The sequence below is a fragment of the Motacilla alba genome, chromosome 12 (genome assembly GCF_015832195.1).
Source record: "Motacilla alba alba isolate MOTALB_02 chromosome 12, Motacilla_alba_V1.0_pri, whole genome shotgun sequence".
Classification (NCBI taxonomy): Eukaryota; Metazoa; Chordata; class Aves; order Passeriformes; family Motacillidae; genus Motacilla; species Motacilla alba.
This window is the reverse complement of record NC_052027.1, coordinates 13,086,205-13,113,729: the sequence shown is the minus strand read 5'-3', so window position 1 is coordinate 13,113,729 and position 27,525 is coordinate 13,086,205. Positions and strand designations below refer to the sequence as shown.

Sequence of the window (27,525 nt, the reverse complement as noted above, 5' to 3'; positions counted from 1 at the left end):
TGTTAGGACAGGGGAGAAGTCTACAGTACTGTCATGGTCCACAGGCTACAAATGTTCCCAATGTAGCTTTGTATTCAAAGCTTTTGACAAAAAAGGTCAACAGCTGTGGTTCACTGAAAGTCTGGGGGCAATAATTCTGTGTTTTAATGACATAAATGACAATAGTTTTTCAACAAGAGAAAGAACAGAGAGAGAGGAGAGACAGCAAAAATGGAAAATAAAATTAGTCTTATTTCATTTCCTTTCTACATTGCTAGTTGGAATAAAACATAAAATATTGTTCCAACTTCCCTCAAGTGCTTGAACTCATTCTTCAAAATGAAAAGCATTAATTACCTGCTGCAGTTACGTTCATCCAATGCAACAAGATTTCATTTAGCCTGTCCAACCTCCTCAGAGCTGCCATTGGACTTTACTTGGGCAGTGAAGGGAGGGCTTGCATGATATTATTAAAAAACTCAATCCCAAATATGCAAACAAAAATTCCTCAAGGATCAAAGGAAATTAGATCATTAATATCGTACTTGCACATGCATTTAAAATTTTACTGCTAAATTCTGGCACAGATAACAGAAGAGTCTAAAACTACTGCACATGACTCTGAAAATGCATACAGCGCTTCCAGAAGTGATGTAAAAAAATAAGTGTCTTGGGAAGATAAAATGTTTCCTACGTTATATTAATGTTATCATTTAGAATGAGCCAAAAAACATCCTTCTGCAGGTTCAATTAAACTGCTTGGGAAACTCAGGGATCAAAATATTTACTAGACACTAAAAAAAACCCCTTTATAATCCGTCCTTCTACACTTCTACTGTTTCCCTACCATTCCTACCATTTCGTGATGTGCTTGTGATTTTTCACAGGAGCTCAAAAGGTTCAGCTCAGCCAGGGAACCAATGGAATAACTTTCAGCTCTCCTGTTCTCATAATCTCTTTTATCCCCAGAACACGCCTCCCACCACTGGCCATGCGTGTCGGCTGTGTGATCCCTTTCTCCTTCACTGACACCAGCAGCCTAAGTGCCACAGTTTTGTCTCCAGTGTGATCCCTACGAGCTAAATTCTCTGCTCCTAATGCAGATTGTTTTGGTTTTTTTCTTTCCTGCTCTGAGATTCATAACAAAGCCAATAAAAATGGACGGTCTGCTCGCAGAATCGGTTCCACACATACTTGTCTTATGGAGGTGAATAATCCTGCTGATTTCAAAAGAATGACAAATGTGCATGAAGTTCAACATAAGTGTAACTGATTGCAGGCTCGTGGCCTGGATGCTGATCCCAGGATTTGGCTCCAGCAGCACAACCTTATGCAGCTTGTGCTGATAAGCCTTATTTTAATATTAGTGAAGGGGGTATGGCACAGAACATGTCTGTTAAAAGGTTTAAAATACATATGTATTTTATTTAAGAAACGTTGAATTTCTGGGCAACCTCCCTAAATTCCTTTAGTTTGCTGAACAATTAGAATCAGCTTTGGCATTCTTGTGTAATGACGCAGCAGAGAATTAAATGACAGACCATATGTATATGAAATGTATGTAAATTCATACAAACATGCAGTAAAGTTAGACATACTATAAGAGAAAAAAATGCAAAAGAGTATGCTGCTTTCTGCAGACAAGGTTTAACACTCTGGTAAAAAACCTGCTGTGCTTGTCTAGGAATTTATCTTAACTTGCCTCATCTATAGAACAAAACAAATGTTTAAAACTTTTCAGAAAACTCTTTTTCAGAGAAAGTGCACATCTGTTCACCAAATCTGACCTGAATTTGCAGACTGTATAGCATCCTTCAAAACTCTTTTTTGGAAACAAATTTCAATTTTTCAACAAAAATGTTCCTAATTATTCCCATGTAAAGATAATCTTTATATACTAGAAGACACTGAGACCCAAACTAGCAACAAATACTGAGTCCTAGGGAAAGGAAGCAGATTCCTCTCTTATCTGTGTGCCCAGGCACTTTTCTACAAGAGTTTGAAAGCCACACACACAGAGGCACTTGTGCAGGCAATCAGGGGCAGTGCTGAGGTACAACATTTCAGTCATGGTGTCACCCACAAAGAACTCTTGGCTTACAGAATGTCACAAGCATTCTAACACCCACAGCAAGATGTCACACTGCTTACAAAGCAATCTCTCAGGAGCACAGGCAAACCTGATGATAAGCTTTCCATGGCTGCACTGGTGTTGCTTTCCTGACACTCCTGTGGGACACAGCCTGCCTCACACTCAGGGGAGCTGCCAGAGGAAGGGGAACCTGCATTTTCCTGCCACTGTTCCATGGGCAAAAGACAGCTCCAGCTCCTGTCCAGCTCCTCCTGAGCACAGCAGGCTGGAAGAATCCTGCACTTCAGCAGTGCTGATGATGGTGGGAAACGGAGATGGAGAGAGGGGCTGTCACCTGCACAGCCAGAGCACAGGGAGTGGCAGCACCCACTGCTCAGGGGACAGCAGAGAAGTGACCAAGAGTGATCACCCAGAGCAGGCACCTCCTGGGCTCCCAGAAAAGCTGGAGCCCTGCAGCACTGCTCCCCTGGATTCTGCAGTTTGCATCTCATGTGAGGGTCTCTGACACTGACACCATACAACCTTTGTATGGGGGATTGCTTTTGGAAACAGGAATTACACTATGGCATTTGTAATCTCGTGGCTTAGTTGTTGGTCATGTTTTTACATAAATAATTAATAAAAGCTTTGCTTTTATGCACAGTGAATTTTGAAGTACATCAGTAGTTTAGCATTGAACTGGGAAAAAGAATCATAAAGTTAACCTGCATTTTGAGAGAAACCACTAATCTGGAAGAAGAAAAGAGCACAGCAGATTTTGGAAACATTTCCCAAAATACTTCAGGCCAGAATTTCCACAGGGTTTCTGAACCACGATCATAGCATTTATGATGTATGTATGATGACTTATCATAGATTTCCATCTAGCCTAAGGCACTTACTTTCCTAATTTGTTACGTATCATAACAAGAAGAAAGTGAAAATAGTTTGTAATGACCACCTATAAAGAAAGATTTGTAAAATACAGACTACATTGATCCATGGCAATAAGGAACAAGAGTTGAAAGCAATTCTCCCTCAAAGTGCTCAAAAAACCCTCTCCAAATGCAGTACTGATTTATCATTAAAGAATAGGGAAATTTTAAAATAAAGCCCCATCTCTGTTCATCCATCCATCCATCTGCTTCATACATCAATTAGGAAAAGAATACATCTGTATGGTTCATAATCTAGATATAAGCACCTGCTAAAATAGTTTTGTTAACAATTCTACAGTCATTTACTACATTTGTTACTTCAATTAAATTAATTGCTAATTACCTTTGCAACTGAAGAAACTCCTAACCAAGAAAAAAACCCAAGCAACCCAAATCCAGATATTAACATTGGTTGAACCCATTAGCCAAAACAGTCACCCTTACTGTGGAAAATCCCTCATCACCGTGGACAATCCTAACTGAGCAAGGAACATTTCCTTACTTGGTTAACTAAGGTAATCTCAAACTAATGTGTTTGTCCTTTGCATACCTTATTTCCCCATGAGCCAGTCCAAGCTCTCATCTGCTACTGCAGTTTCCAGCTGCTCTCAGAACTAGAAGAGACTCCCTGGATTTATGAGTGTCTGTTCGGAAGCTGGACAATTTCCAGGACACAGGAGATGAACGTGACCCTCTGATCAGCACTCAGCAGTTCAATACCGCTCAAGGAAAGAACTTTCAGGGTGTTCAGTGGAAACACAAACTTGCATACACTGAACACAGCCCTCTGTGCCCCCCAAATTCTGCCCAAAACAGTAGAGTTTCTGACCATACTTTTGCACAGGGACTGAGAAATATAGCTGACATCTGAAAATTACCTAGTAATAATACAAAGAATTTATAACAATGGACATGCTTCCTGCTTCAGAGAATTTTATATCCATTAAAATAAAAGTTGAGTTGTGGAGATAAAAGAAATCATATTCTTATCCAAGCCATAACACTAAGAATTCAGCCATTTTTCCAGCAATTACTTATGTCATATACACAGCAGTAATTTTCCTTCAAAAGAAACTTGTTCTGTGTTTGTACAGAGATTGTTCTATGTTTGCTGCAGGAATTGCTGATCACAAAACTAACACTGGTCACTGATTTTTGCTGTAAAACTATTCAGTTTACCAAAAAGGTAGGGAAAACTACCAATTTTGCTGTTTCACAGTATTTGCTAACAAAGTACTAAACCAAAACAGAGCTTTTTTTTACTTTCAAAAAAAATGCCAAGTAGATTTTAAGTGTGGAGCTTTATTCTTCAGCCAGATGCTATAGGTATACAGATGACCACTAAAGAAAAAAGCCACTAATGGCAGAACCCTTCATCACAGATATTTGTCACTGCAAATTTATCAGTTTAATTATGGCATCCAAGAATGCTTGTGCAGCTGTTTTTGTTATTAACTACATATCCCGTGGTGGTGCTAAGTTAAAAGCTTTTGAAGGAACATCCTTTACTCACAGCTACCTGTCCAGCAGCTCCGTCCCCACAGCACAGCAGAGCTGTTCATGCCTTTGGCAGAGTGCTCATTGGGAGTCATACATGACTGAGCTTTGATAGTCATGCTATGCCCTTCTACCCTGAAAGAAAGAATGCAACTCACGTACCAGTTAATTTCCTGTATTTTATATTTTAGGTATTTTCTTAATGCTTAGTTTCATGCTGTAATATTAATAATTACTAACTGATTTATGAGGAATTAAAAAATTAATCTGTAAGCTTCAAGAAACTTCAGATTTGCCATTGGATATTTGCGGACCTTATGTATCCAAACTGAGGGTATAGAGCAGGAATGCAGACTAGAAATTGAAAACAGATAATAAGTGCTTTCCTTGTGAATGATACAAAAGCAGGGAAGGATTTAGATGGCTCTGTGATTGGCATTGTTTCAGTGCTACAATAAATCATTCCTGGTCTCGCACAAATTTAAAGTTGCCAAATACTATATTTTATTTTTTTACTATTATATTCTTAAGTCATGTTGGGAATGGATTTAATAAATAATTAAGTGTAACTAAGGAATTCGGCAACCTCAGCCACTTTCAATTTATATATTTTCCTGGTTGAAAGAAAAAACAATTACTATACTCTGTATAACTTCTGAATTTTAAAATAAGTGTAATTTAATGTAGACTCAATGTTAAATAAATATAAATGCATTTCATGCATAGGCATTTTGTACCAAATACATTTATAAACATTAAGTGACAATTATACATCAAGCTTTTCATTGGTGATAAATTCTAATTAATTGATGAAACAGTTACTCTAGAGAGCCCTTTAAATTTCCATTCACATTTCTTTATTTAAAGATGTAAACTACCTGGAATCTTGTAAGAGGCTTGTATCAAATCTCATGTACAGTGGAGGAGAAGGTCATAAAAAATGGACCTTCTGTCAGGTACCAGCAAGATTCACTTTTTGTTAACTATTTTATTTAAGATATGCAAGTTAAAAGGCTTAAGTCTGACTGATGAAACATTTCTGTACATTCTGTATTAAATAAAGACTTATTTCTGAAAATGTTGCCTGAAATTACACATACTGATTTTGTATGTTGGGTCATGGGGAGTTGAATGGAAGATGCAAGGCTTCAGTGATCAGAGAAATTCTTATGTGAGTGTATATGTGTAAAATGACTCTACAGGAACAGTAAATCTCTCAATGTGAGGATAAGGGGAGGTGCTGAAGTTCTGACTGGCATAAATAACAGACTGTAAAAATACAGTCAAAATAAATGAGAGAAAAAATATATTAAATACTAGGAAATATGAATATCTGACAAAAAACACTACAGGGCAAGCTTTGGATTAGACTTCTAGAAAGCCCAATTCAATCAAAGAACAGTTGTCAAACTGGAAGCTGACACATCAGCCATGTCCTGTCCAGTGCTGTCCATCACAGGAATAACTTTACCATTTTATAAAGCAGTGTGAAAAATGCCCTCAGTAAGGAACCATAGTGAAAATCTTGGCCCTCCCCTGTCCCCCTCCATTTGTTATTTGCATTAAAATAATGCCCAGAGGCTGTAAACAGGATGGGAACCTGGAAACGAGTTCCGACAGCTCTTTGCATGGTGTTGTCTAAGCTTGCTGAATTGGCATGTGTACACAAATGAACGTGTTTGTGTACACACACAAACACACACCAGCACTGCTCACTGCACATACAAACACACAGGCCTTCTTTGCATACCCCAACCCAGGACTTTACACTATCAGGATCACAGATAAATACATCTTTTTGTATCCTAAATAATGCAATGGCCTCTTGGTCTGTAGGAGGACTGAGTAGACACTTGTTTTATTTAAAAAGAAACCTGGCACAAAATCATCTGGGACCTGCTAGTTTTGTTAGCAAAGCCCACAGGACTCACAGGAATAGATGGCACATACATCTTAGCATTAATTATTTTCCTCATTCTCCATTTCATAAATCCATAATATATAAAGAAACTATCAAGTTATGCTTTTTTGCTCATTATCTGACCAGTATTTTGAACATGGGATAAGTTAGACATATTTTTCTGCTACTTTCTCATTACTGAGCCCCTGTATCAAATATTTGATCAAGACTAAGGTAAAAATCCCTTAAATAGGATTTTTTCCTTATACCTCATGTTAGAAGACATGGATTCACAGCAGCTCTGCTAACTGGGCATATAAGAATTCCCTTCAGTTCTGTCCAGAATTGCAGAGTATTATCTTCTGCTGTTGCTATCAAATCCATGGAGATTTTTAGCCTGGACACACAACTCCCTCGGTAAATCACTTTTCACTTTGTGACAATTTAAGTTTTATATCTGTGTCTGCAATCTGAAGGGGAGGGAAGGCAGAAAGATAAATCTATAGTATGTCTATCTTAGTTCCATGATGAGACCTCTGTTAATTAGGTCTTTCCCAATCATCACCTCTTTAATTGGCATTTTTCTAGTATCAGGAAGAGACACCCAAGATTTAGATGTCTGATGCTGCATAAAAAGGCCACCAATAATGCACAGCCCTGTGCCAGCAGGGCAGCATCTATTGACAACAGAATTACTTCTTGTTTCAAAAACAGAGTCTAAGCAATGAAGTACTTACAGTGCTAGAAGTGGAAAAAAACATGGGGCAAGAAAAGAAGCAGAAAAATGATTACAGTATTTTGTAAAAAGATAACTGCTCCCCAGCCAAATGGATGTACCACCATCAGATTAGGAAGACAGAAAAATAAGAGTTCTGTACCAATGGGAAAATTCTGAGCCCAAACAAACTCTTGTTATTCCATAGGCAGAATATTCCAAGCTATTTTCTAGGCAGAATATTCCAAGATATTTTCTGGTTTAAGATGCATAGATTAAGATTTCAGAGTTAAAATATGCCTTCAGGCTTGCATGAGCTTTCTGTAGGGTTTTTTATTCTCTTGGTTTTATTCTCTTTTTTATTCTGTAGGGTTTTTTATTCTCTTGGTTGTACAAGGAGTAGGAAAATAAATTTAAAACACTTCAACATCTCTTTCCTCCTTCATGTCTCTTGTTTTCTGCAAAATTTTTTTTCTAGTCCCATAATATTTGCCTCATGCTCCTTTTTCATTCTACAGAGCCATATCTTCTGGATGAGCTTACCTGCTAATATTCTCAACCATTATTAAAAAAAATCCTACAGAATTCAAAACAATATTGTTCAACTAGGTACTAATACATTTATTTATGCATTCCTTCATTCCTTTCGAGTAAAATCTGATTTGGCCCTACATCTTATGTTTCTTAAAGATAAACAGGGCATTATTAAAAAAGTTCTTGTTTAGGCACAAGCCAAATGCACCTTAGTGAATACAACAACAGTTTTTATTTATGCACAAGTAAATCAAGGCTGTATTTGCACTATACAGTTTTAAAGGTTTCTAATATCATGAGTTAAACTGATTCTGTTAATTGTTTAGGAAAGATGAGAGACACTCAGATCTGGTAATATTTTATGCTGAATGACATTAACTTACTGACTTTGATGGTTATACCTCTTGATCAAGATAAATGTTTCTAAATATTTTTACTGAGAATGTGCTCTAAAAAAATTCATCTAGCACTACATTTTATTCATCAACAGAAGTGCTAGTGACTAGAAGCTCATGATGTAGCCAATAGAACTGTGAAAATCTACACATTTTGAATAGAGAAAGAAAGAATGAGGGCAGGATAGAACACTTTTTTGGTTATCTAGAACAGGATATATTTAAACTAAAGGGTTGTTTAAAGCTTCTCAGGCTTTGATTTATTTCACATTGACAGGATTTTGTCCCATCTCAAAGATGTCTGTTAAAGAAAAAGAGAGATTCTTAAAACCCTCCCCTCCAAGCTTTGGCTGAACACATAATTTTCAATTTAGGAGCAGGAGATGGTGAGGTATCTCCCAAGAGCAGAGTATTTAGACTTCTACAGAACTAAACAACTCTGTTGTGATGAAAGCTGGACATTCCTCAGTGCTGGGATCAAATGAAAACATGAGTGTTTCACTAAACTTTGTGACTGACAACGTAAGAGTTTTACAAGAACCATTAAACATTTATCATCGCATCCTGAAAATTACATTCAGACAAGAGAAATGGTTACATAAAGCAAACAGTCTTGCATAGAGTTAAAAAAAAAAAAAAAAAGGCAAAAACTTCTTAAAAATTGATGGATATTTAAGAATGATGCCTCTTTGCAATAACCTGTCAGCAATAATGGGTTTCCATAAACAGGAAATGGCATTTTAAAAATAGGAACAGATTATTATCATCTCTGATGACAGAAACGTTTTTTTTCCTTCTGATTATGTTCCGTGCAAAGTCCATCAAGCTGAGCACTTTCACAGACCAAATAACAGGAAATTGTAAGGTCAGAAGAGAACAGTGGAAGTTTCTGTAACACAACTGTGGCAGAAGTTGTGGCCACTGGAGATCAGTAGAAAAAGGCTGAAGAGGCAGGAGAAATGATGTAACCTGGCAAAGTGAGGTTTAAGTTTGGAAAAAGAGGGTTTGAAGAGCCTGCAGGTTACCAATGAGGAAAGAAGGGAAAAGAGGTTGGATTGTAAAGAAACCAAATGAGCCTGAAACCCTGGAAGGAATATTGCAACTGGAAAAGGCTGTAGAGGGAAAAGAGCTAAGAGAATGAAGAGTCACTAGAGGCTCTAAGAAAAGAGACATTGAAATCCTAAATACAATATTTTAAAAGAGCAAATCTGGGAAAATAAGGATAAGATGTTTCCTTGAATTAGGAAGACAAAGTTGAATATGAGCCATATCCATGCAAGTGATGAGCTATTAGTAACTGGAATATTGGAACATTTTTCATTTAGAAAATTTCTCTTACTGACATGAGGCTGATTGTCTTTGACAGGAGGGGTTGGCAGACAAAAAGCTCTCGGTACTCAAGAGGAAAACTGCAAGACAAATTTGGAGAGATTGCACAGTTCAGAGTGTAGAAATTAGGAAAAAGAAAATAGAAAGTGATATTCTTGTTTGGCCTACAAAGTCTAGAACAGGAAGCTTCTATATTTTAGTACAATGTCTTACAAATCTTACAGGTACTAAACAACACGAAAATTAGCTAAAACAGATCAGTTTTAGGAACATATGCCACCTTTTAAATATGCCTTTAACTGCCTTTAGAAACACTTGCTATAAGAGAAATTGCCCTCATCTGTTTTGTAAAACACCATTTCCAGAAATGAAGCTTGGTCTCACCGAAACATAGATAAATATTTGTGTTCAGATGATGAATTCAGTTGCTTGTTCTAAAGATTCATTATTTGATTCTGCATCTCTAAGAAAAACAAATTTGCACAAAGGTTTATCACTACTCCATTTCAATAGTGCACAGAAAACTGAAACTGCTGGAAATGCACAACTGTGCTTTATGCAACAAAAGCCTATTTATAAATTATGACTCTATACACAATATGCCTTGGGGATTGTTCCTGTTCTAATCAAATACTTTTGCAAATTTCTTGCCAAGAACTGAAAAAGTATTTACCTGTAATAGTAAGGTGAAAAAATGATACTATCAGGTAAAATATGTTTTCACATACACTGTGGATGTTTTATTCACTCACTAGGCAGCTTCTAAAGGTTCCAAAAAAAATTAAATCACATAGCTTAAATATTTGTCTGCAAATAACACTGGTTAAATAACTCTGCAACATCTGGTTTCCTTTTCTGTTTGCTATTTGAGAGCTTTTTCTGAGTATAATTAATCCTTATAAAATAGGAATAAAGCAAGTTATTGTCTTCTGGAAACTGATGAAGTACATTACAACTACAGAGAAAGGGACTGTACTTCATTCTGCACAGCAAAGTTAAGATGCCCACAAAGAGAAAAAAAAAAGTTTATGTTCATGTGAAAATGGTACTTGGAGCTCAGAAGTCTAGATTCACTTAACAAATTTAGTAAAATGAAGTACTTAAAGTAACCACAAAGCTGAAGTGGAGAATTTCAGCAGAGGGACAGTTTGAAGAGCTGGAAAATAAAAGCACAGAGAGACGTGACAGGACAGTTTCTGTCTGCCTTGATTTTCCAGGGCTCTGTGCCAACCCAGACTGAATTTGTGGGCCCGTACAGATAATCAAAGTGGGAGAAAAAACCCAACATGTGAATGGTGCTTCTATGGGAGCTGTGGTAACATACACAAGTATTTGCATGTTCATGACAGTATTGATCTAAGACCAAAAAAAGGTTTTGTCCTCCCTGTATCTGTTAGTCTGCACAGGAGAACAAAGCCTCACTCCTAAGAAATCATCTTTGAATTGGGGATTCATTACTGTAACACTTCAACCAGCAGACCTTGACAGGGTGGCTCCAAACCAAGCTGTTTAAAAAACTCTACATCAAAAAAAGTCTTTATTATGTTAATTACAGTAGGCAAAACTAACATATCCCAATCTTTCTTCTAGGAATCAAAAAAACTCTTGCCTTTGTGCTCCATAAACATAGGTTTAACATAAAAAGGGTCAAGAAGAGACAGTGAATCTTGTTGAAAATAATGTTCTACCTCCTGTTTCTGTTACACATGAAAAAAACCACGAAAGAAAAATTAGAAGCAAAACTAAATTTAGTAAAACAGTCTTTCCTACTTGTCCAGTTGAGGTACTTGGTCCACACATAAAAATAAATTAATGAGTGGATTTTTTCTCCCCTTTAAAGTCAATTCTGTCACCTCATCAAAAATCACCAAAGGAGATTCATGTTGATCAGCTACTTACATATTTATAATACATAATAAAATATTATCTACTTTACATTTCTGTTTTGAGGCGTGATCTGATTTTGCTTTGTAAACACAAAGTCCTACATTCGTAACTTTCTTTGTGACCTTTTACAATCAAAGCTTATTTTACATTTCAACAAGATATTACCCACAAAAGAATTCAGACTTTACAGAAGAGGCTGGCCCAACCCCTTTGCCACCTACACAAGCAACAGCTTGAACCTCAGACTCCAAAACATAACAAAGAGCATGACCTTTTTCAAGAAAACCTCACCAGGACTCAGGATGTAACCTTGATATCCCTCAGCACTTCTGACTGTACAACGTAAATGAAAGAAGAGTGGGTAATGCACATAAGAGTCACACAGTCATAACAGACTAAAGCACAAATATTCACTGTTCATTGTATACAGTCCAACAAAACTCTTATTTTGCAACCCCCTTCATTGTATCTCTAGAATAGGATCTAGGCCTGCTGCATACCTAGACATGTATTGGACTTTGCTCGCTGGATCAAATTAAAACCATGAATTGGCATCACCAGTTTGGCCAAAATTTATTAACTACTCTAGGTATGCCACATTACACTGTTTCCAAAAATCAGTTTGCTAAAGGAAATCTTCCCAGTGAAAATGTGGGGTTTTTTTCAACATGCTTCAAATTTCTGCATTTTTCTGCATCAATTTGTTATGGAACTATCTTTCATATTTTCCCTGCTTTTATTTTCTTTGGTGTTTGTTTTTAAGTAGAGTCATAAATGTATTTCCACTTCATGCTATTCCCAGTTAGGAATAAAATGACGGTACTTCCAAGAAAGAAAATTACCAGGGAATCTGTTCTGCATTTGTAGACAGGAGAGAGGCACTTTGAATGGAGAAGAAGAATTAAATTAGCCCCAGATATAGGGGCTGAATACTAGCCATGTGTTTTTGAAGTGAGTATCTGCAAACCCTTTCCTACAGATCCTTTATAGTCTGAACTTTATAACAATAAAGGTATAATCTGGTAAAAAGTTCGCTGCCCTACAGCAAGCACAAAACACTTTTTTTTCCCCTTCATCCAAAGGAACCACTGGTCTTTGAATAAAATATTTTTACCTCCCCCCACTGCCACCAGTTTAGAATGAAAGCATATTCCATGTTTAAGATTCTATATTTACTCAGTTTAAATATTTATGGGTGAGATGTATATACAGTATTGAATAAAACAGAAACCAGATTCATTCCTTAATGAGTGAGAAAGAATAAACTTCATATGGGGCAAAAAGTACTGCTAGAAATTGTCACTGCTTTCAAGTCAGCAGCCACAAGAAATGCTGTCTTCTCAACTACTGTACAAAATAACAAAACCAAAAGCAAGCGTTATTAGCTTTTCTTCTACATTATCAGATTTTTATGACAAAGGTTAGAATGTTCAAAAATGTGTTTAAATTTATTCAGCTGTTCTCATAGTTTCATGTTTCACTGGGCTGCTACACTGCATTAGGTTCCCATGTGACTAGATTAAAGCTATCTAACAGGCTGGTGAAGTTGTTAGTCCAGCATCTGAATACTTGTTCAGAACTTTCTTCAGAAAGTATTGACAAGCTGAAAAAGTCAGACTGATTTGGTTTGGGTTTTTTCTAACAGGACATCCATGGTGTTTGTTAGATCAGCACTTCTAAAGAGTGCTCTTCCTCCAAAGACTGATGATCTAAAAGTGGTGTTAAACCCAGTTGTAGGGAGACTGGACAGCCCAAGGGAGAGGTAATGGGATACAGAGACTTTAACCTTTAGGTCATCAATTTAAATTCAGCTCAAGTTGATCATGACCAACACTTCCCCATGATGAATGTTTGCTAGCCTGTGTAAAGAAACAGACACAATAAATATTGGTGGACACATTACCAAGGTAACTGATCCCTTTTGGTAATCTCAGAAGAATACCTACACTCTGACAGGCCACCAAACAGTCCTGATTCCTCTGGGTTCATGGAATCCATCACCACTGCAGACTCCAAAACTATGTCCCAACTACCATCAAATTACTTTCAACATGTTTTGGAATTTTTTTTTCTTTCATTAAGTGGATATTTCAACCAGGAGTGATCTTTAGCAGTGATCACAGAGTTAGCTTACCATAATAAAGTTGAGTGTGCAAAGAATACAAAAGGCTATATTGAAAAATGGTGTTAAATTCATTGTTATAACCCCAAGTGCTACTTTCAGGCAGACTTGGTTGAACTGTTAAAAGAATGGTATAGGAAAACCAGAAAAACCCAAGACAGCTGACAGGAATAACCAGAGGCATAGAAAGACAGTTCTATGTGGAGTCTGAGATTGAGATTTAGTTTAGAGTCCAGATTAACAAATGTTGCCTGGTATGAATATATAAAATAATGATTTTTACAGGTGTTTCTTCAGAGCCTGGGGGTTATGAATAAAGCTAAGCACAAAGGTTCTTTCCCAGCCTATAAGAATTCTGAAGATTTCAGAAAGGTCTTGTTAGTATTAGGACAAATCCTTTCACAATTTTCACAAAAGTAGAGATACCCAACCTATTACAGACAATAGTCCAGCAGTAAAGACAGTTGCCTTGGAAGCATTAGATATTCAGCTGGATTTAAGTCTCTATTCAGCTGGATTCAGAAAAGGAAATTGAACCAAAGTCGCATGTCTTAAAGGATAATGCCCTAACTATTAGGCTCTGGGCATTGTAATGCAGATTTCTCTCAAGGTTTCTTTTTGAGCAGTTCCATTTCCAATAAATTATTTATTTGCTATTTGAAATGAAAGCTTTCTAAAGGAATTTTTTTTAAACTACCCTTGACATGACAGAGGTTTTATGTTTGATAAAGAAGCAATTTCTATCAAAAACTCTGCTAACTTGGAAAAATCCCTATTAGCTTTAGTATTTCCAAGAGCAGATGCAAAAAAATTTAGACATTTGTACACAATCTTTTTCCTTTGTGCCAACACTAAAAAGAGGACAACAAGACCATGCCATGAGATTTTTTCCTCACATATCAAGTGATTTAAGGCTGAGGAATCATTGCTACTAATATGCACAAATCAATCTCTCCCATTAAAAACAAACAAACAAACAAAAACAAAATATGTAATAAAATTAGAACTGCTTTCATGTAAAATTGATCAAGGGAAAACACAACAGCATTCACACTACATTTCTTTTAACCTTACTCAGAACGAAGTTGACTATTTTTATAGCTGGGAGGATAAGGTCTTTAATGTGGGCTTTCACTAACATATGAGTCATATTTACAGTGATTTACTTTTACCCTTCCAATCTATAATCTTGGAAGTATGCTGCTCCCAAATGAAATAGCAATTTTCATGTGACTTGAACTACAAGTCTGTTCTTCTATAGCTGATCTTGCATTTGACTATTGCCTCCATCAAGATGCTTATTGATCACAATTTTTAGTTATTGTAGCTGCCTTATGCAGGGCTTCCCAAATTACAATGATTGAAATCAACCAAAATCATGTAATATAGTTTATCCACAGTTATTGAAAAATGTATTCATTTTCGAAGATCTCTACTCACCTCCCAAGTTTACCACTCCACCAACTCATAGCTTTCTGTAGCAATGTATTTTCCTCCCCCCTCCTTCTCAATTTTCCCATTTTGGCTTTCATCCAGTCCTCTCTACCTTTCTCTGTCATCATGTGGATTACTACAGTGTGTTTTTTAGCTATTTATCCCAAATTCATAACAGTGGTACCTAAAGACCCCCTTCAACACACCAACTCACACCCACTTTAAAGCAATTAACTCAACACCGTGCTAAGCAGCTCCCTGCACCAATGCACACAGAATCATTAATATGATTACAATCTTTATCAATTTAACTTCTGTTCACTGGGAAAGGAGAGACATTAATGTAACACTGAGCAAATGGTAGCCCTGCTAAAGCCAGATAATGGGACAGTGAAAGTCCTGGTGTGGAACCAGAAATACTGCCAAAGGAACTGCAGCTAAAGCATGAACAACTGGGTACAGACTGCATCCTTCCTACTTCTGTGTTCTCCTACTACATAAAAAGTTCCCTTGCAATGGAAATAGACACTAGCACAGCAGAAAAAGACTTCTCTTTAAAACCAACCACCTGTCATGAATAGAAGTTTCTATTTCCACCTCCACCACCCCCAATTCACCATATTACAAAGCAGAAATAGTTCACGTTTGGATACCAAACTACGTGATACATCTACTACCAGGAAAGTAATGTGTAATGAATCACATTATTTCTCCAGAGTTTTAAACAGGTAGAAACAATCACAGAGAAACTGCCAAGGAAATCTACAGTTCCAATGTTATACTGTCTGTAGGTCTTCAGACTAAAAATAATGCACAGATGTCATTTTCAAAATTAGCATTCCTATTAAAAAGAAAACCAGAATCATCCTAGTTCATCTTAGATATTGATTTATTCACCAGAATAATTCCACTGAGGCAGATAAATACATTTGCATGAATAAGGGCCTGCACTGCAGGACTTCATAGAAAAATACATATGGGACAAAAAAAGGGCCAAAGAATTAAGTCAGTAATTTTGACAAAGTTTTGTTTCATAACTGCAATGCAGTCAATTTAGTTGGCTATTCCTAAGTTCAGATCTAATACACACTGACTGAACAGCATTAATGTGTTCAAAGCAATTTCACTTTTTAAGCTTCAAAACACACTGTTTGTCTCTGGTTCATAGCTGTTGATGCACTTTCGAACCACAAATTCTTCTTGTCATCTTGCCTAATCATAACACAATCTTTAAAACCTAACTTTTGTTTGAAAAACAGGTTCATAAAATCTCTCAGTTCTACATTCAAAAGAGCTGTTAAATTAAACTAATTAAAAGCCTAAAAATGTAGGAATTCAAAGAGAAGATTTTAGACATGTGTAGCCAAAACGATAATCCTGGAGATGTTCCTACCTGCAGATGTTCCTACGCCATCCTGGAGATGTTTCTGATGGCCATAAATATTTTGATGGTAACACAGGCCAGACCAAGAAGCTGCATCTCTGTTCAGGGCCAGAATTTACCTGCTCAGCCAGGGTGCTTCATCTCATGGCTCAGCTTGTGCCCAGTCCTGTGGGGAGCTGCACAGCTGATCTGAGGAGTTTGACCCACCAGGCACTCTCAAAGCCAGCCTAATAAACACCAACCAGGTGGGCTCACTACAAAATTCTTCAGGTGCTGTTTCTTTCTAAAAGAGCCCATGAGCACCAGTCATTCCCAGCCTGGCAGTAGTTCTGCTCATCTCAGAAGCCAGATCCCCTGGTCCCATTCCTCCCTCAGCCTAGGACCCAGCAATGTCCTTTAGCAGAACATTCCAATCAGTTGGCTACAGGCTGCAGCAAATGCTGGGGCACTGGCAAGGAGAGGGAGATATCAAAGTTCTACCACTGAAGCTCTCTCATTGTACAGAAAATAATTCAAGATTCATTGGGCTGGAGAAAGAACACAAGAGGGAGCAAGAGTCTGTAGCCTAGTGATTTGGGCACTCAGCTGGGAAAAGGAGGCCTGGGTTCCTGGCCTGTGCTCCGTAGAAGGTTCTTGCAATTTATCTAATAGCCTTTCAACAATCTAAGTCTTAGCTCGAATCTGGCCACGTTCTCCTTCCTGATCCAAGTCTATAAATAACACTTTGTTTGCAAACATCAACATATCTCTTGTATGCTTTTAAGGCTAAATTTTAAATAGGAAATATCAATAAAACTGAAATGTGCCGAAATCGGAAAGCTTATTTCATATTCACTTTCCTTTATAATACTTAAAATACAAGAAGTTATTTGTGATCAGGTTAAAAATACTATTAAAATGCAGATACATGGTTTTACCTGTGTCAATAATGCTGCTTTGAACCACTAAATTGGAAGTTATTTTTTCATCTCATCTTTCTCAGGATGAGGTAAGATTTTTAAGAAGTTATAAAAATAGTAATAGCCTCCTAACATCTTTATTCTGCTCAGTTTCTGATTCTCACTTAACAGTATTTTCATTTGCTGGTTCTCATTCCCTAGAACAACAGTGCAATGTCATGCAGGCGACTTTAAATCCAAGCAAGGTTACCCTGAAATTCCCACTCCAACAATTTCATGGACATATTTCTGGTTTTGCTAAACATTCTTTTCATAATAGCTTCATTTTGGGCCTAAGCCTACATAACAGGGTCCCTTTAAATAATATTCCATGCCTTGAAACATATTACAAAAACTGTTATATCAAGGCAAGTTATGCAAGGGCCCTCTATGGTTTTAGCATATTTACTCTGTCACGCCATGTGTGAGACTGCAGCCTCCACAACAAAACCTTTACACACTGAAGTCATTATCTCTGTGAAGTCTGCAACTGGCATTTAAAACTTATTGATGGCCTGGGTATTGGTGGCTCAGTAGGCAGCACTCTTGCCGGAGGCCCAGGAGGTCAGGGGTTCACATTCTGCTCAAAGAACAAGTTGGACATATTCCAGGTTTGTGTGTGGGCTGTGCTACACTCCTCAAGGGGCAGTCCTTAGGACAGTAAGCAAAACCTTGGCTTTTTGGGGATATCAAAGTTCTCCCACAAAGAGAAGAGGAAGAGTAAGAAAAAGTTTAACAAGTGAATGAACACAATCGTGCTGGCTGGGGACCTGGATTTGGTTGTGTGCTAAATACAGAACGGTCCAGCTAGAGTACACTGAACAGCTTTAAAGAAGCTGCCACATTTTAGTCTCTGTGGTCAGCACATGTTCAAGGGAGAGGTACAGACTCCGGGCATGCCCAGTATTAGCCAACTTCCTCAACAGCAGAGTGACTTTGGGTTCAATTTCACACCACAGAACTATGAAAAATGCATGTGCAGTTTCAGCAAGTGAACAATCCAAACAAAAACACTTTAACACTGGAGCAACTTCCACCCATACTATACGATCACTGAAAAAAATATCCAGCCCAATATCCAAGTCAAAACTAGCAACACATATAGAGAATAATATAAATCAAGATTCAACCTGCTCTGGTGTTAAACTTTGATACTTGAATATCCCAGATGTCTCCCTCCTCCTCTTCTTCTTTATAGACAGGTAAAGATGGATTCTTGAAGGAACTGGGGATCACACTCTAGGCAAAGGTTGGACAGGTGATCAATGTACAGCATGAGATTGTGCCGTGGCTATGTGCCTCCAACAGTGACTGGATCATCTGGTTTAGAAAAACAATTCAAAATTGTAATATTTTCTAAAGCACTTATAAGGGAAAAATTAGCAAAAGGGAGAACATGTAATTTTTATAACATGGAATATATCACAGAACATGTTTCCATAATTACATATTTAATTTCAAAAATTCATTTATTTCCTATTTAACATTTAGTTCCTTAACTTTTCAATTCCTTAGAAGTCAGTCTTGAGAGGATTGCATCCCATTTCCACTGGCAGAATATGTTCAGAATTTACCAGTGTGATACAGTGATACAAAGTTACTCTTATAAGCATCAATATATATTTTTTTGGCATCTAGATTTAGATGCCAACAACCCTACAAAGTTCCAGGGCCAGGCCCAGCCCATTCCTTAATCAGGTTTTGGGGCAAGCCAGTATTTATCAGCCAACTGGGATTCTACTCTGCAGTGCTCTTCAGGAGGTAAGCACAGAGGTTAATGTTTTTTTAATGAAGATTCATCTCCCAACACTCCCTTCTATGTCAATAGAATGAAAGAGCATTTTCTAAAGGACCATTCAGAGAACTTGAATGATACCTTTTCTTCCAATATTTAGGAACACCATCTTTTATCTACCTATCTTTTACATGGTGCCTGCTTTTTTTTTTTTTTTACCATCATGGAAAAACAAATACTGCCCTCCTTCCCAGAAATATCCATTAGTATAATGGATCTTTAGGTTTACGTTTGGTGAAATCAACCTGTATTTAAGCAACAGTGTTTACACACAGTAAAAGAGATAATTAATTACAAGCATCATGACATCTTTAGGCTATCACACAATTAATGTATAAGCAACAAACTGCTTAAATGAAACGAAATATTGATGGCATTATTTCAAGTTCAGAAACAGAGGAACTCCTAATATAATCCCAGTGCAAATTTGCAAAGAATTTTGTGTTCATTTTGTCACTAAAATATGAAAAGGAGCTATTTCAAGGAACGAAGGATGTCCTCTTAACCTGCAACAACAAATTTGTTTGGTTTTTTCTCTTCTCAGTAAGAAAGCAATTAGGATTTTTTCCAATAAAAATATCCTTGTCCATATATAAACACTCCTGGTAATCATGTAATTACCTTACCCAATCAGATTAAATTGCTGTCAGTTGAGTTCCCACCGTTGATTAACTTTTGTGTACTCTGAACCTAAATGAAGTCTTTGGTAAAGTCACTTAGTCATTTACAAAGGTGTCTCTATGATCCCATAAAGGGCAACAGCAGTATATTATTTGCTATAATCATCAAATATCCAAGGTCAAAGATAGATCACAGTGGACCCTTTTTTCAAAAACCAAAGAAACACAGAATTAAACTATGTTGCTTATTTTTGTGTTTCTTGCCATGACTTCTAAATGTAATAGTAACCTTTGACCCCCCCATATTAAACACCATAATTATGTAATTAAAACTAATTATGCAATTTAACATACATATTTTTGTCCTACAACAGGCAGGTCAATTACCTCACTCATTGACCTTGGAAGCTTTCACAGTTTAAACAAAACAATGAGGCTTTCAATTAATTTTAAAGTACAAACAGAGAAGGAGCAGCAGAACCGCAAGGCCTTGCACTGATACTGCAAGGAGGGATCACTTACAAACCTCTTCATTTTAGATTCCACAGATTAAATCCCTTGATAAAAGCTGTTAAACATCTTTCTTCTATGTTGCTGTCATTAGAAATGTTGACACATTTGTGAACAAATAATATATGCATGTTATTTGCTAAATGCAAGAAAGGAGAGCAAGTAATATGCTTGCTTTATCCCACTTCTTTTCTTCAGTATTGTTTCCTCTGCTTTCTCCCATACTTCATTGCCTCTATCCCTGTTTCATCACCTCTTTCTGAAGTCTCTCTCTTTCCCCTGTTTTCTTCATTATCTTCTCTGTTCCATTTCTAGCTGTGAAATTTATCATTATATCAAACTGCTGTAGCTGTTGTCTTCTCCAGTTTCCATCCACATCCCTGACCCCATTCACAGGGTTTCTCAGCAGGTCTTGGCACCAGGTGCCTTCTGATGATGATGATGATCCAGCTGAGAGGGAACTAAAATTTAGCATTAAAAGCTACAGCTGAAGCAAACATGGTACATGCTCTAAAATGAATTTTCCAGAGAGGGAAGTTTGGTACAAGTGAGAGACAGTTTATGAAATTGTTGAAATATGTTTCACCTCGATAATATCTTTTTTTCTCTTTAAACACTTAGGTAAGCTCTATATACTGCACTGAAGGATTTTCAAATTGTACAAGAGAGACTCGTGCAATATTACATTGTGTCCAAAGAACTTGTTCAAAGAATAAAATTAGCATTATCATTTAACCACATGTTTATTCTTCAGTAAACTAAATCCCATTCTCTAAAGAATAATTCTTAAAGCGAGTACAAGCCCAGGAGCTTGGCATTAAAAAGGATCATGTTCTGCTATCCTGCTTTTTTCAGTTGCTATATTGACCACAAATAGATCCAGCAGAGTTAATAAGCTTAGGTGTGAAGTAAAGGGACAGACCACATATATATAAATACTCCATATATATATATATATATATACACCCTATATATATATATACACCCTATATATATATATATATATATATATATATATATATGCATGCATACATACATATACCAATCATGCTTTAAGTTGTTTTCTCTAAGCCTTGTTTCATGTGGGGATCAGAAAATAGCTACTGGAAAAACACATAAGAAAATCTTTCATGCCTTCTTGAAAGTATGGCAAAAATACCTAAAGTGCACTTTGTGCTTTGGTGTCGTTTCTAACACCATTTTTGGAGTCCTTTCAGTTCTCTGCTTTAATTAGGCCTGACTTGCACAAGGAGCTTGAAAAGATTTCAGTAAACCCTTGACATAATGGAAACAAGGAGCACTGAACTCTGAATGAGGAGTTACAACAGGAAAGAAACAATTTAAGATGGTAGCAGGCCTCATTGCAACATTAAACCTCAAATTGGATCTGATTTACACAAAGTAAACCAATATATTGAAATAGTGCCCCAAACTTCTGGACAAAAGTTTGAAGAAAAATAATACAGTGCATGTGTAGATATTCTGTCCAAGGGACTGGAGGAGATTATTCCTTATATTCTCATTTAACAAAAAGGTTCCTTCTGTTTTGAACGGAACATTAAAATTCTAATTCAGCTCATAGAGCATCCCAAACAGACCGGCAAAAGAATCTGTGAAGGAGCCCAAATATGGTGCTATTGAAATAGAGTGGATTAGAGGAATTGGGATAGAATCCTACAAGTGGCTAAGCAGCAGCAGGAGGTCAGCTTCACAAACAGCAGGATGCTGTTCTTGCCAGACGTGAGTGACATAATACAGGCAAAACAATCAAGATTTCAGCTGATAAATGTATGCCTGAGGAAAAGGCCTTGCTGTAGAACTTTCATAAGCAACAAATATTTAAGCAAATTCTCTAGACCTAATTTACACAGGAGAGCATTTTTTTCTTGTACAAACATGTCACATTAACCATGTAGACCAGAATTCTTTATAACATAAAGACAATAATTTTAAGAGCCTAAATGTAGAAAATATAGGAGTCTTTGCTCAATTATTCAGTAAATAGATTAAACAAAGATCTTTCACAGGTTGATGCAGCTTCAAATGTGTCCCAAGCAATTCTGTGTACATTAGGATGATACACATGAAAACATTAGCTCCAAATATCTAGGATACCCAGAAAGAATAACAGAATCCATGTAGCCCCACTGGTTATCTATAAATTGCATATATCAGTAGTATTAAACAAGTTTCAAGGCTCTGAAGGGAACAGTTGCATTTATAAGGAGACATTGAGATACTAAAGTAAGATGATCAATAAATCATTTTGGTTTCTAAACATTACGGTATTATATGAAATCAGACTTTAAACATCTATTTTTCACTTCTACTATTTTAAAAATATCTTTTAAAAGGCTGAGATACCACTTGTTTTCCATTTTATGCTATGAACAATTAAAAGAAAATTTATTCAATTGCTTTTTAGCTAGGGAAGTGCAAAACATCACGCGTAAAACATTAATCTGTCTACCCCAAATTCTTCTCAGTCCTCCACAAAATATCCTTTTGGGCTAAATACTTTTGCAAGTCTGAAATAAATTGTAATTCTGAGGTCACATTCCAGCCTGGAGCAGAGACCAAACTTCCCCTAGAGTCTTAGAACATTGTGAAATAAGAATTTCTACGTGGTGCAGTTGACTGTTTTCATTCAGAAATCAGATTAAGAGGCAGTTGGGCCCTTGAGAACATGAGCTACAGTGTTTAAGGAAGCAGGACAGGGAGAAGCCAACCAGGAGCACAAGGACACAGAGCTGCCCTGCCATGGCTTGGGCAATCACATAAGACCACCGTGGCATTAGCAGATGACACCTGAGGACGCTGACCTTTCTCCACATGGCCAGGAGCTCTCCTATGATCTGACCACAAAGGGGGCATTTCATACCACAGGGACCATGCCAGAGCATGTCTGCATTTTGTTAACTTGATGGACATGGGAATAATCTAGGGCCATTTCTGCTGGGGAAAGATAAGAGTGCAGGGCAGGCCAAGCTTGTGCTACCTGGCTCTAGTCTGTGGATCTTGTAACAGGCTGGCCATCTGTGATCCCAATGTGCATGATTTCTGGAGATCTTTCACAAAACCATGTGATCAGGAATTTGAAATTATGTGGAGACAGTCATGGCATTCGGCAGTTCCTGCTCAGCTGGAAGAGGAGGTGATGCTGCTCCTCCCTCTCCCTCACCTGCAGTTGTGCTGTTACTGAAGCCCAGGGCCATCCTGTTCTCACCACCACAGGCAGTGGGACTTAGTTACATGCAGGGGTCTGCTGCACATTTGAATCTGCTTGGTACAGAGCAGAGCAGCTCAGTAAAAGCTGATTAAGACATGGTGCTGAGCTAAAAACTGGATGCTTTGTGAATATCTGTGTTTTGGCCTTTCCCCAAATGTCTTCCCCCAGCAAGTGAGAGAGGACAGCTGGAGCAGACAAACTTTCTGTACCCAAGAGATTGTTTTTCTTTCCTTTGAAGGTATTACTTGCCTGTTACTACATTTACATAAAGGACCTTTATTCTTTCCCATATATAGTAAATTGCACTCCTGTATGTGAACATTGTGTAGCCATTTCCCCCCAAATACAAAACACAATTATCTTCACTGTCATTCAAGCCTTTCTTTTTCCCCCATTACAAAGAATTGATGCAAATCTATTTTTGTTTGGTCTGGTTTATGCTGACAGCAATTAATTCTAAAGCCTCAGCATAAAGACATACAAGAATCACATATGTTTTTAATCTACAAGCAAGTTATCCAATTATTTTAGGTAAACTTTATGATCACAACCATCCTTACCAACTCTGATATGATAGGCTATTTTCTTCTTAATGGCTTAAGACTAATATACACTGCTACAGGGAATATACTCTTCAACATTCCTCATGTTTTACCTCCTGATCTTGAAATAATAATATAGTCAATGAGCACATTTTGTTTATACTTGTTAGTAAAAAGTCCCTAAAAGCATGCTGGGAAATAATATTCCATGCCTTAGGACTCAAACAATTTCTCTTTATAAATAGAGCTTGTGTAAATCACAGACAAAGTTGACAAATTTCATGGATTAGTCATGGTGAAAATATCAGATTTAAAACAGATTAACAGGAAAATCATATTACAATTATGATTACCGAAATTCTGCATCTCGTTGAAGAATGAAATGAAAAAGTAGTGATAATTCTGGAGCCAATTCACTAAATTACACTTGCACTGAGTTGCATACAGAGGGTAGATTCCTCATTAACCTTGTAAAACCTCTGAAATCTATATTTAGCTACATTGGAATGAGAACATCACAAGTTATAGAGATTATAGCACACTGAAGCTATTCCAGTGCCTTTTCCCATCAAATTACGCTAGCATGAAATTATTTTGTCACCTCATAGAAAAAAAAAAATAAGGGAGAAACTGATTTGAAGTTAAAGCTTCTATTTTCACAAATATTTGTATTTGGTGCATCTACTTTAAAAATAGGGAAATAATATTTGAAAGAAGTCCCACCTTAACAGAATATCCCATTATTCCTGTAAAAATATAAAATTCATAACTGTGAAGAACAACATTTGGAGTTAAGCAAAACTATCAGCTTTCACGTGGAACTTCACGGCTTTTAAGTCTTTCATGATGATGTAATTTAAATTGAGGCCTTATTTAAAAGAGAGGTTACACACAACCATGTGATTCAAAGAGACTTGTTGACTACATAACAATTTGGCTTGATGCCTCTCCGTCCTCCACTGAGCTGCACAAACCACTTGTCATCCTTGCATCTGAAGACAGCCAATTTGTCAGACATTTGCTTTAATTCTTTTTCTTTGTCTTCTTTACAATATCCTTCATATGCATCCTGGTCATCAATATCATATATCTGACTGGAGGATGGAAATTCATCTGTGTTTCCGTCTTATTTTCTTTGCATGCAATCCTCCTGGGTCTTATAGGATGTGCTTAATAAGAACCACATTATTCTGCTAAAGGAAGTCCTTGAGCAGACTTTGAGAAGCAGTATGGCAAATTAGTTTCAGAACGTGGAAGGTCAGATTGGAAATAAAAAGCTGCAGTTATCTACAGTGTTTTCTGCAGTTCAGAAAGTAAGAAAAAGAGGCCTAGCCTTCAAGAAAGGATTTGTTTGATGTTTTTCCTTCAGAAAGCTGGACTAATTTATGCCCAAACAATAAAGTGTTGAACATTAGCTGAAACTAATTAAAATTAGCTTTTAGTTAAATTCACATTTGTAACAAATCAACAATCACACTTCTCTTCCAACTGCATTTAAATGCTTTTGTTTCCACAAACACAACGTTGTTTGCAACAAATTCTATACCATTCAAATATTTGAATTTAAAAGCGTGCTTGAGTTTGAACTTAAATAGACCTCTGCTTGGGAATGCCAGGTTTATGGGTGTCCTTGCAACCTTAATTCTGCCCCCTGGTGTCTACAAACGATGGCTATTTCTAACTAATGACCACACGTTATTTTTCACTGCAGGGTCTGTGTCACTCTGTCCACAGGACGAATGCTCCTTACACAGAGGAGTTGCTTTCAGCACTACCAACGCTTTTAAAATGCTGCTTTTGCTAAGCATCTCCCTGGAACTCTAGTGCTGCTTGCTTCCTGGGCTTGCCTGTGCTGCTCATCACCATATCTGGATCTCTCTAGAGCACTAACAAGCCACTTTCTTCTTTGTGATAGGAGAAGAGCATTATTATCTGTGTGGGAAAAGACGGGGCACAGACACTGGGCACAGGTTCAAAAGTCCTTGTTGCAGATGACTTGGTCATTTGCTCTGATGTATTAGGCTTGCTAGTGTAAAGTTCTTCAGTTTTTATAGTCCTTTTCATTTTTAAAACAGTTGTATAGACTTCAAGATGTTACATTTGACACATCTCTATAAAATAAAATTGTATGTTTCATTTTCCTCACTTTGTAGATGTGAAAACATTGCATTTTCCTGGCAGCCCAGAAGACTGTCAGAGATGGTCTAAAGCTCAGAACCGCTCCTGCTTCAGCTCTGGTTCTGCTCCTGATGACCAGACACTCTTCCTCTCATCATGGCAGAGTTTTTATCACCCTCAAGTTGCTGAGGGTGCTCTCTGCATCTCAGACAGGTCCTGACTGAATTAAATAGAAGTCCACACCATACCCATTTTTTGGTCTACACAATTTTTTAGCACGTAAGGAATCTGAAGAAAGAGCATGGTAAGGCTAAGTTGCCCAATAACATAACTGCTTGTCTGTCCCACAGTTACTGTCCCATTTAAAATGCAGCTCAAGAATGGAGTCAGCAATGGGGAGCAAGCATGGACCAGCAGTGAGTGCTACAGAAAAGGCAGTAAATGGCTGTGCAACTGAAAAGTGCTGCAACATGTAACCAAAAGGACACCTAAAAAAACTAATTATATGAGCCACTTTAAATCTGGCGCTTTCCAACTTCCAGGTTTTCAATTTACACATTAACACCCATTTAATGAAACCATTATCTCCCAATATGTATTTGCTATATTAAAAGACAAAAGTTACAGACAACTTTCATGATGGCTTGTGAGTATCAGAAGCAAAGTTTGAGTTTTAAACAGAGTTGAAATACATGTATACACCATTTAAAATAGACCTGCTGCTACTGGAGATCACCTTAAATCAGTGTTGTGCTCTGAAAGAAATTCTAATTTCTTTTAACTTATTCTAACCTGAGCAAAGGAAGGCATTTTGAATTGCTTTGCTTATTGTTAAGGCACACTGGAGCATAAATCTATCACTTGCTCTCTGAACAAAATCTGAGTGCCCTCTGGAGTTGTCATGCAAACCAAAATATAGTGAAAGTAGCACTTCTGATTCTTTAAATCTACCAGCTTTCCTTCCCTACTTGGAAAGAGATCTGACCCAAAAATCAGCTGGAATTCTAAGGAGCCTTTTTGCTGATTCCCCAGTGCAGACTGGAGTGCATTTGGTCAGGTTAAAAGTCAGATCTACTCTTTGCTTTTACCCTCTGGCTCTCAATCACACTCACAGACCTCAATGGATTTCTCATGATCTAGCATCAGTAAATTAAAATCAGCTACAAAATTTAACAAAATAAATTTATTCACAGAAGCAATGAATGCATCATTAAGATGCAATAATAATCTCAGTCACGTCTATCAAAAACTTTCTATTTTCTTTGGCAAGACCAGATTAAAAGTGAAATGGTATGAAAAATTCAATTTACTCTCCAGTAGTGAGCTTATAGGTCTTGTGTTTGTACTTCATTCTCCTCAGTCATGAAAATATTACAGTCAGGTTTTGGGGTGCAAGAACTGCAAAAGATATGTTTGATTTCCAGTGAGAAAAAAACCCCACAATGTTTACTTACAATTCTAAACCAACCCACACCCCTCCAAAATAACAACAAAGAAAAAGCCAAGCAGAAAAAAATCCAAAACAAACGAAACCAAAACAACTTTCGACTACATTTGGTCAAAACTTTGACATAATAATCTATTTGCC

The 27,525-nt window shown here is 37.1% G+C and overlaps 1 protein-coding gene across 15 annotated transcripts in view; it reads right to left on the bottom strand.

The window, feature by feature from the left end:
* The window catches only part of ERC2 (ELKS/RAB6-interacting/CAST family member 2), a 418,139-nt gene that overhangs the window by 40,921 nt on the left and 349,693 nt on the right, over positions 1 to 27,525 (bottom strand). For 14 of the 15 annotated variants that reach the window (XR_005258403.1, XR_005258404.1, XR_005258405.1 and 11 more), the window contains one exon: positions 18,254 to 18,443. The exons of the other annotated variant lie outside the window; for it this stretch is intronic. The gene's annotated coding sequence lies outside the window, so the exon portion shown is untranslated. The remainder of the gene's footprint in view (positions 1 to 18,253; positions 18,444 to 27,525) is intronic. 15 annotated transcript variants of the gene reach the window in all.